General features: G+C 35.4%; 1 long non-coding RNA gene across 2 annotated transcripts in view; it reads left to right on the top strand.

Moving 5' to 3' along the window:
* Positions 1 to 10441, top strand: part of LOC117313955 (uncharacterized) — a 188577-nt gene that overhangs the window by 148294 nt on the left and 29842 nt on the right. The gene's annotated exons all lie outside the window — the stretch shown is intronic.

The following is a 10441-nucleotide window of genomic DNA, read 5'->3' as shown; positions in this document are numbered from 1 at the left end:
GATGCGTGGGGTAGCTTGGCTTTACTACACAGGTCTCCTCTCCAGTAGGGTGACCTGGGCATAATCTCCTGGCAATGGCAGAGATGAAAGAGAGCAAGTAGAAACATGAAAAGCTGCCTAAGGCCAAGGCTCAGAACAAATACACTGTCACTTCTACCATCTTCCATTAGGTCAATCCAACAAGTCATGAGTCCAGTCCATGCATCAAGGGGTGTGAAAATAGCCTCTGCCTTTTTAGTCATTAGTGAGAATTGCAGTGTCACATGGCAAAGGCCACGGACATAGAAAAGGATGAAAAACCCGGGCAATTTTTGTAGCATGGCACATGGGAGAACCAAATTGGATTTCTAGGTTTTTGCTTGAGCAGCTGAATGAATATTACACTATTCTTTAAGACTAAAGGAGGAAAGGTTGAGTGGGAATGGGTATATCAAGAATTCACAGTAAAATCTGAGATGCTATAAAACGTTCATCTTCTCCATGGGGCTTACTTGTCTATCCTTCTTCCCTCCTGTAGCACCCCCTGATCCTCCTTACCCTGAAGGAACTTGTTCAGTAGAAATAGGTTTCAAACCAAAGCAGTTGGATTCTAAGGTCTGTACTGTTATAAGTATTACTTCCATCCACAAATGGAAGTTTCGGTAAATGTTATTTTCTTGATTTCATTACACGCTCAGTGATATTTTAGTGCTCCTTGTAGACAGATGCTCCTGGAAGCTTCTCAGCTGACTTGCCCCTACTGTGTGCCTTCAACCATTCCCCAACCATACTGTCAGAGTCATTCCTCTTAAAGGAAAATCAGATCATGTCCCTTCTATATTTGGCACCATTGAAGAGGTCTGCATGACCACTGGATAAAGTCCAAGCACTTTAGCACAGCTATATAAGATGTCACACACCTGACCCCTGCCTACTTCTGTGTCAACATCTGCCACTCTCCCCTTTCATCTGTGCTCCAGCAGTACCAAGCTGTTCACTGCTTCTTGTCAACTGTTTCATGCTTCCCTTTCTTCACACAGGCTAGCTCCTTTACTTGGAACTCCCTTCTTTCCCTTGTCTACCTGGTAAATTCCCAGTTTCTATCACAACCCTGATAGAGCATTGCTTTTCTATGATGCCTCAGACAGGATGCTCTCTTTTGTACTTTTTCTGAAACTCACATATAAGTCTATTTTTGTATATATCACATCATGTCGTTTCATTTGTTAGCATGTCTGTCTTCCACTTTTGATTGTGGGCTTCTTGCTTATTGTAGATAGAGAGAATTAAATCACCCGAGCACAATGACATTTGGCTAAATCATTCAACACCTGTCAGGATGGAAACTGGCAGCCACCATGCTGCTCCCCCAGGGTGAAAACCAATAGACTATCAAAAGCTCTGCACTTACTTCTCCTGCACCCCCAAAAGTGACATGTGAGGCAACTCACCCTGCTCCTCTTTTCTCCTCCCCCATCACCAGAACTTAGTCGGCCCTTGCATCATTCAAAAAGGTCATAGAGAAGGAGGGATATATGTATATACATCCTCCTGACCATGTACATTCTGCCTCTCTCTCTCCTACAGGGGATATCAGAGTGCCCTCTTGCTAGTGGGTCCTGCCCCTTACTCAGGAAATCCCCCTTGCTTTGCATATGCCTGTGTCAGTAATAATTTAAATTGCTTGTGGTCTCTGGTTTGAGTGTGGAGTATTTTGACATCTGATATCTTAAAAACTTAGGGTCTGGCAGCAGCCTACTGTGACACTGATGCATCATTATGCTCAGGGCATCAGGATAAGAAGTCAATAAAACCTGTTTCTTCAACCAAGTTGATAGAGGCCACTAGAAGAACTGCCTTAATGAACTGAACACAAGAATAATTTAAAAATTGTATTTATAAATGAGTGCTTAAGGATTTGGGTTTGTTTTTTTGAAAGAATTTGAAATATTTTACTTTTACTTGAAAATCTTGATTATACTCATTTTAATTAATCAGCTCTTGCTTCACAGGGAAAAAAAGGCACACAAAAGAAGGTTCTGGGCCAGCCTCATTGGATTATGGTGCCTCAGCTATTGAAGGCTTCCATACACTTTTAAGTTCTCAGGTTGTGCCAGCTGGTATAAATGCAAAAAAAAAAAAAAAAAGAAAAGGCAACTGAATCTTTTAGAATAGACTTTTTACCCCCCTCTCTGGGCCAGAGAACTGGTTTATTAGACAAAAGAACCTCACATGTGGATTAGGAAGACTTATCCTCTTAACTTCAGGCACATGGACATCAGAAAAAAGAGCTATTCTAATCGCATTAGGAATTCTGGCTGTGCTGATCCAGTTTATGGAATTAATGGATTGCTTATGAGTTATTCTCAGACAATGGGAGAATAGGTTTCCTAACAAGAGAAAGTTGTTAGGAATATTTGACTGAATGTCCACACTTAACTCTATTCCTTTACTTATCAGAGTGTATTATTTGTTTTTATGTTTGTTTCCCCACTTAGCGTCTTGAGGACAGTGCCCCTGTTTATTTGTCACTTTGTCGTAAAGCCCAGCATTTAGTAAGTAGTAATTAAACATTTTATGCTATTGCATATGCTACTGTTTTATTAACATGAACTTCTGCTTGTTGATGTTAGTGTATAGAAATATATTTGATTTTTGTATATTGATCTTGTATCCTGCAATCTTTCTAAACTCATTAATAGTCCTAGTAGGTTTTTAAAATAAGCCATCATGTTTTCTACATAAAGATCATGTTGCTATGAATAAAGACAGTTTTACTTCTTCATTTCCAATCTAGATGCCTTTTATTTCTTTTATTGTCTTGCCTTATTGCACTGCTAGAACTTCAGGACAATGCTGAATAGAAGTGGCAAGAAAGGATATCCTTGTCTTGTTCCTGATCTTAAGGAGAAAGTATTGAGTCTTTTCACTACAAAGGATGATGTTAACTGTAGGCTTTTTCAGACATCCTTCATCAGGTTGAGAAAATTTCCTACTCATTGAAGGCTTTAAATCAGGAATGGATGTTAGATTATGTCAAATGCTTTCTCTGTATCCATTAAGATGATCATATGGATATTATTTATTAGTTTGTTAATATGGTGAATTACATTATTTAGAATATTAAACCAATTTTGCATTTTTGGGATAAACCAGAAACATATTTTATCAACATTTAGATTCTATTTGCTAAAATTTTAAGAGTTTTTGCCTTTGTGTTCATGTAGGATATTGGTCTATAGTGTTTTTTTATTCTTTTTCTTGTAATGCTTTTGTCTGGCTTTGATATCAAGGTAATGATGGATTCAAAGTATAAACTGGAAATTGTTATCAGCTCTTAACTTTATTGGAAGACTTTGTACAGATTTACTATTATTTCTTCCTTAAATGTTTGGTAGAGTTCACCAGTGAAGCCATTTGAGACTGGAGCTTTGTTTTTGTGAAAGAGTTTTAACTACAAATTCTATTTCTTTAGTTGATATATGACTCTAGGTTATCTATTTCATTTGAGATATTCATTTTATGAGATATGTTAATTTGTATCTTTTAAAAATATGTTCATTTCACCTAGGTTAGTGAATACAGTGGCATAAAGTTGTTCATAATAATTCCAAATTATCTCTTTAGTATCTATAGAATCTGTAGTTATGTTGCATCTCCCATTTCTAGTATTGTGTAATTGCACCTTTTTTCCTTTTTTTTTTTTACTGGTAGGTCTAGTTAGAGGTTTATCAGATTCATTGATCTTCTCAAAGAAATATCTTTTTATCTTCAACCTATTTGTGTCTTTATGTTTAAACTGCAGTTCTTGCTGGTCAACTATGATTTGGTCTTGCTCTTTTATCCAATCTGACAGTATGTGCCTTTTAATTGGGCTATGTAGACTATATACTTTAAAAAGGAATTGAAGTATAGTTGATTTACAATATTGTATTAGTTTGACGTTTATTATTATTTTTTTGGCAGATTGTATTCCATTATAGGTATTCCAAGATATTGGATACAATTCCCTGTGCTATACAGTAAATCATTGTTGCTTATCTATTTTATGTATAGTAGTTTATACCTGCTAATTCTATACTCCTAATTTGTCCCTCCGCTCCCTCTCCACTTTGGTCACCATACATTTGTTTTCTATGTTTGTGAGTCTGTTTCTGTTTTGTATATAGATTCATTTGTATCATTTCTTTTAGATTCCATATATGTGATATCATATAGTATTTGGTAGACCATTTACATTTTTTTTAATTTAATTTATTTTTGGATGTGTTGGGTCTTCGTTGCTGCGTGTGGGTTTTCTCTAGTTGCGCCAAGTGGGGTCTATTCTTCGTTGTGGTACACGGGCTTCACATTGCGGTGGCTTCTCTTGTTCTGGAGCATGGGCTGTAGGTGCGCAGGCTTCAGTAGTTGTGGCATGCGGGTTCTAGAGTGCAGGCTCAGTAGTTATGGTGCATGGGCTTAGTTGCTTCGCGGCATGTGGGATCTTCCTGGACCAGGGCTCAAACCTGTGTCCCCTGCATTGGCAGGCATATTCTTAACCGCTGTGCCAACAGGGAAGCCACCAGACCATTTACATTTAATGTAAATATTGATGTAGTTAAACGTGAGTCTATCATCTTGTTGTCTTTTGTTCGGCTCTTCTGTTCTTTGTTCTTTTCTCCCTTTTTTCTGCCTTCTTTTGAATTAAATCAAGTTTTGTTGTTGTTAATCTCATCTAGTTTATTTTTCATATCCGACATTGTAGTTTTCATCTCTAGAATTTCTATTTGGTTCTTTTTTATATTTCCCATACCTTTGCTTAATTTTCTGTATGTTTTAATGTACCTGTCTGCTAATTACAACATATGTCTCAGTTCTGGGTTGGTGCCAATTGACTGATTTTTGTCTTAATTATGGGTTATATTTTTCTGCATCTTTGCATGCTTGGTAATTTTTGATTGGATGCTATTTTATTTTTCTCATGTCTTTTTCTGTGGTTGACTTCTAGTTTCATGATGTTGTAGTCATAAAAGATGCTTGAAATAATTTATATACTCTGAAATTTGTTGAAGCTTGTTTTGTGCCCTAGTATGTGATCATTCCTAGAGAATGTTCCATGTGCATTTGAAAAGAATGTTTATTCTGCTTTTTTGGATGTAATGTCCTGAGAAATATCAATTATGTCTAACTGTTCTATTGTGTCATTTAGGATCTCTGTTGCCTCATTGATTTTCTGTCCATTGACGTGAGTGGGGTGTTAGAGACTCCTACTACTATTGTATTCCTATCAATTTCTCCCTTTATGTCTGTTAGTATTTGTTTTATGTATTTGGGTGCTCCTATATTGGGTGCATATATGTTGACCAGTGTAGTATCCTCTTCTTGTATTGATCCTTTTACCATTATATAGTGTCCTTCTTTATCTTGCTTTATGACTTTTGTTTTAATGTCTGTTTCATTTGATATGAGTATTGTGACCCCCACTTTCTTGTCATTTCTGTTTGCATGAAATATCTTTTTCCATTCCCTTTATTTCAATCTATGTGTGTCCTTTGCCTTAAAGTGGGTCTCTTGTAGGTGACATATTGTAGGCTTACTTTTCAATTTCTTTATACAATCTGCCACTCTATGTCTTTTGATTGGAGCATTTAGTCCGTTGACATTTAAGGTAATTATTGATGGATACGTATTTATTGCCATTTTAAACCTTGTTTTCCAGTTGATTTTGTATTTCTTCTTTGTTTCTTTTTGTTTTACCTTTTGTGGTTTGATGATTTTCTCTTTTATTATGCTTGTGTTCTCTTCTTTTTGGTTTTTGTGAATCTATTGTATGTTTTTGATTTGTGGTCACCCTGTTTTTCAAGTATGTTAACCCATTACTATACCTACTTGTTTTAGACTAAAAGTCATATAGGCTGAAACACATTCTAAAAAAACACAAAAAACTACATTTTCTTACTCTCCTCCCCCTCATTTTATAATTTTGATTTCATCTTTTACATCCTCATGTTTATCCTTTTCTGTTCATTTTGGTTATCATCACTTTCACAGAAATTTTTTTGATTAAAAAGAAAATCTGTATACTGGCTTATTTAAGTGATTTACTTTCCAACTGTGATTTTCTTTTTCCTATAGATTCTTGCTTCTTTTCTATTTTGAGAAGGTCTTTTAATATTTTTTTTAGGATAGGTTCAGTATTGCTGTATTCCTTTAGTTTTTGCTTGTCTGAGAAATTCTTTATCTCTCCTTCTACTCTAAATGATAATCTTGCTGAGTAGAGTATCCTAGGTTGCAAATTTTTCCCTTTCAGGACTTTGAATATATCTTGCCACTCCCTTCTGTGGGTGCCAGACATTTTAAGTTTTACTTCATTGCTTGCTAGGTTTATTTGTATTCCTTTAAATATTATTGAGCTTTATTCTGTGACTCATTGTTTTTGGAAACAGTTTGGTTTTTGAGTTTTGTTTAAAGGATTTGTTAGGTTGGATTGAAGCAGTGCTCAGTGTAAGACCAATTTTCCTCAACACTGTATTATGCAGTATTACTGTCTAATACTGAGTTCAAGACTTTTTTGATTATTTTACCAAATTCTCCATGAATCATGAGACTTTCTAGTTTGGGTGCTGGGAATAGGTACTATTTCTCATCTCTGTGTGGGTGACTAGCACTGTGACCTCTAATCCACTCAGGTGATTCTTTTGGCCTTGGGTAATCTCCTCACACAGAAGCACTAATAAGTATTTCAGTTGAATATTCAAGGGGGACACTCTGCAGAGCTTCAGAATTCTCTCTCTGTAGACTTCCTCTTTCACAGGACTCCTTCGTATGAACTCTAGTCACCTTGTTTTCCTCAATTCTCAGCTCCATCTCCTTAACTTGGAATCTTTTGGCTCTATCTAGATTCACTTTCTGGGCATCACAGCCTAGAATCCTTTCATAGCATTAAGCTGGTGCAGTTGGATGGTTTACCTTGTCTAGTGGTCACTGTTTTTTTTTATTGATGATGTCCCATATCATGAACAGTGTTGTTTCTTTTAAAAATTATTTCAGATAGGAGAGTTAATCTGGTCCTTAGTACTTAATTTTGTTTGGGAGCTAAAGTTCACTGATTGATAAATATACATTTTTTTGGAAATAAATTTCAGAGAACTGCCTGAGTGACACACAGAACAGTGGCAGGGAGCTTCTGTTGTGCATTTTTAGAAGTGAGAAAATGAGATTATGGAGTTTCATGACTGAAGGCATTACATATGATATGGTGGTATTGGAAGTCAAATAATGCAGGAGGCAAGAAACTTAAGAAAGACTTTTCTGTTAAGACTTATAAGATACAAATAGTGTCATGTACTGTGGTATATATGGCAGTGAATAAAATGACAAAGTCCCTTCCTTCATTAAACTTCATCCCAGTTTGTATGAGATCAAGTTTTGAGTACCTAATGTAGTATTTTTATATTCACTTAATTGAGATGCTTTATTTAATTACGGCAGATGATGTAATCCAAAAAATACACAACATATGATATGTTACCTCGTAGCCTTATACTTCCTTTGTTATAGCACTTGTTACATTATAATTGGCAATTTATTCATCTCTTCCTCTAACCAGTCTGTGAGCATCTCTATATCAGGACTAGGGTGTTTTATTTAGTCTTTTAACCCCATTGTGTACATAATGCAGAGCACATAGCAGGTACTAATGAGTGAATAAATGAATGGATAAATGAACGGTGCAAATTTTCTGTACTAGGGTTGATTGTCAAGGGAGTTATTTTGGATAAATGGGCCTTCTGACCGCTGCCCTAATACCCATCAGTCAAAATGGCCAACACATTTATTCTCAAGCACAACTGAGGTTGGTATGTAATAACAATAGGTTAAGTGCTCAGTACATTTTTTCTTAAGTTTTAATACTAATCTTCTATGACAACTTCAAGTTGTTTTGCCTTCAAATTTAAACAAATGAGCAGCAGTACTCCCTAAATTCAAAGAAGTGAGAAGCTAGTCATGTATCCACTTGAGTATTACTCAGTACTTACTTCACAATATGACAAATGCAGTTCTGTGATCGTCAACGTAAAGAGAAAAAAAAAAAAAAGAGGCAGCAGACAATTGTGGCTCATGTCCACAGCAGCAGGATCTTTGTATGTGTCTCTAGGATCTAGAACAATGCCTAGAAATGAATGAAGAGATGAATGAACAACATCTCATCCTTCTCAAGGCTAATTCACTATCAGCAAAATGACTCTGGGAGCATAGCTGAAAAAAAGAAATAGGTGACTTCATTTTCAAATTTCTATATCTGATGAGGATGGCATTATTATGGTTTATGAAGAGAATTTCCATTTCTCAAAGGGTTTCTTCTAAAGCTGCCTCTTCAAAAAAGCAGATATTTTCTAATCAAATGGCCTTGGCCCACTGCAGAAAATGGGCGAGCAGATTGCTTTTCAGAATATTTGTGGAATATAAGGCTTTAGCTTTATATTCAAGTTATTCAAGCCATGATTCAATAACCTGAATTCCAATCAAGTTTGTAAAATGAGATGTCAGATTGAAAACCTCTGTCAGGTTTTAACTTGCTTCTCAGAAGATATTTCTCCGTAAACAGCAGGACAGTAAAAGGGCACACAGGGGAAGAGAAGAAAAAAAGCCATGCACAAAGATAATGTGGTAAAGTTGTGCATAAGTTATAGGGCTTTAATGATATTTTATAATTAAAAATTTGGCCAAACATTTGATAAGACATCAAATATAATTATGAAAAGGTGAAATATCAGAAAAGAATCCACTGAAGATGCCCAAATCAGACTTGTTGAGTTATTTATTTCCAGACTCTGCTTATCTCGCATACCAAAAAAAAAAAAAAAAAAAAAAAGAAAAGGCTGAGTGGGAAAAAAAGGAGATTAGTAGATTCTAATTGCTTACCATGCAAGCTCTGTCGATTAGTTTGCAACTGCTGATAACGGCACAAAAATGTGCACTAGAGCTGTGAGATATTCCATGAGACTGCTACAATGTCTTTTCCTGGCATTAATCGTAAATGCAGAAATTCACATTCAATCAGATTTGCAAGTAATTTTTTCCCACATAAATTCCTCATAATCATTCTTTAGCTAAGTTAATCATGTCTGTCCAGGTTGTGTGCAGTTGAGGCAATTATTCAAAGAATCTTGGTCTTAAAAAATTACTTTGACCTGTAATGTTCATATTTCTGAATTAACACTTTCAATTTTTGCCTGAATTATCTACTGTTGAGTCAAATTTCTGTTTTATTTTTTTTGCATGAGGACACATTTTTGAGTGCCTAATGTATTATTTTTGCATTCATTAATTAGAGATGTTATATTTAATTAGGAATTTCTTTTAACAACTGGATTTAGAAACGTTCCAACCACACTGAAATTAAATTTTAACTGTTACATTCAAAAGATCTATGTTAGATTATTATGGTTGTGATGCTCCTAACTAGAAGATTCTAGGTTTGAAAGAATCAGTAAAGTTAACATTTGAAAGAGAGTAAAAGAAGAAATGGGGCACCATTCCTTCTCTGAAGGGCATTAAGTGATTTTCTCTATTTTGGAATGGGTGGCAACTACTCCAACCAATCATTGGACCACTGGACCCTTTCAGAGGTTCTTGGAAGAGAAAAGGTGAAGAGAAAAGGGAGGGACTAGGTGTTCCTTCTTCCTTTCTCCTCCATATCCAAACTTGGAATAAGTGAAAAACATTAGCTGTATTTACAGAAACAAATAGCTTTATTAGTCATTATTGAATTAACCAATAAGATCAGTATAGTAAAGCTATAATAAATTCAATAAACATTTCAGTCATCTAATGACTTGTCATATTTTATTTGACTAAACTAACTCTTAGAATCCAAGACACTAGTCTTTAAAAAGCTTAGAGAATATCTAGTACAAGCTTCCCATTTTACATGTTAGGAAATTAAAACTCAAAAAGATCAATTACCTAACCTATTAGTAAAAGCCCAAGAATTCATTGTTTTTATTCTCAATTAGGTCAGAATTGAAATGGCCTTGGTATAGGATATAGCAACTAGATTTGAGATATTTAAAACACATTTTTTTTACATATCTATCAGTCTTAGTCTTTTCTCCCCACCAGAGAATGTTTACTTCCAACAGCCCATGTATGGCCCAAATGGATACCAGATAGTACTTCTCTACATCACTTTTAATTATCATGGGTGGAGGGTCCAGATCTTGTCTCCCTATTAGGCTATACCCAGTATGAATGATGAGACTAAGTTCCCAGGCAAAGTTTACTTCTTGCCATGAAAAACAATTTTCATGAACCCAGATTTTAGGATTCAGTCAAGCCAATTAGAATTAGACTATAATCATGCTAGATTAAACTAATCATTCTAATTAAAATCATGCTAGATAAAAGATAAGGCAGCATTTACCAAACCTACATAGTCATAAGAATCACCTGGAGTACTGTTAGAAATACAGATTCTCTC

Source organism: Tursiops truncatus, chromosome 1, assembly GCF_011762595.2.
Source record: "Tursiops truncatus isolate mTurTru1 chromosome 1, mTurTru1.mat.Y, whole genome shotgun sequence".
In the NCBI taxonomy this organism is placed as follows: Eukaryota; Metazoa; Chordata; class Mammalia; order Artiodactyla; family Delphinidae; genus Tursiops; species Tursiops truncatus.
Note: the sequence above shows the minus strand (reverse complement) of the source record. Positions and strands in the feature narration are given on the sequence as shown.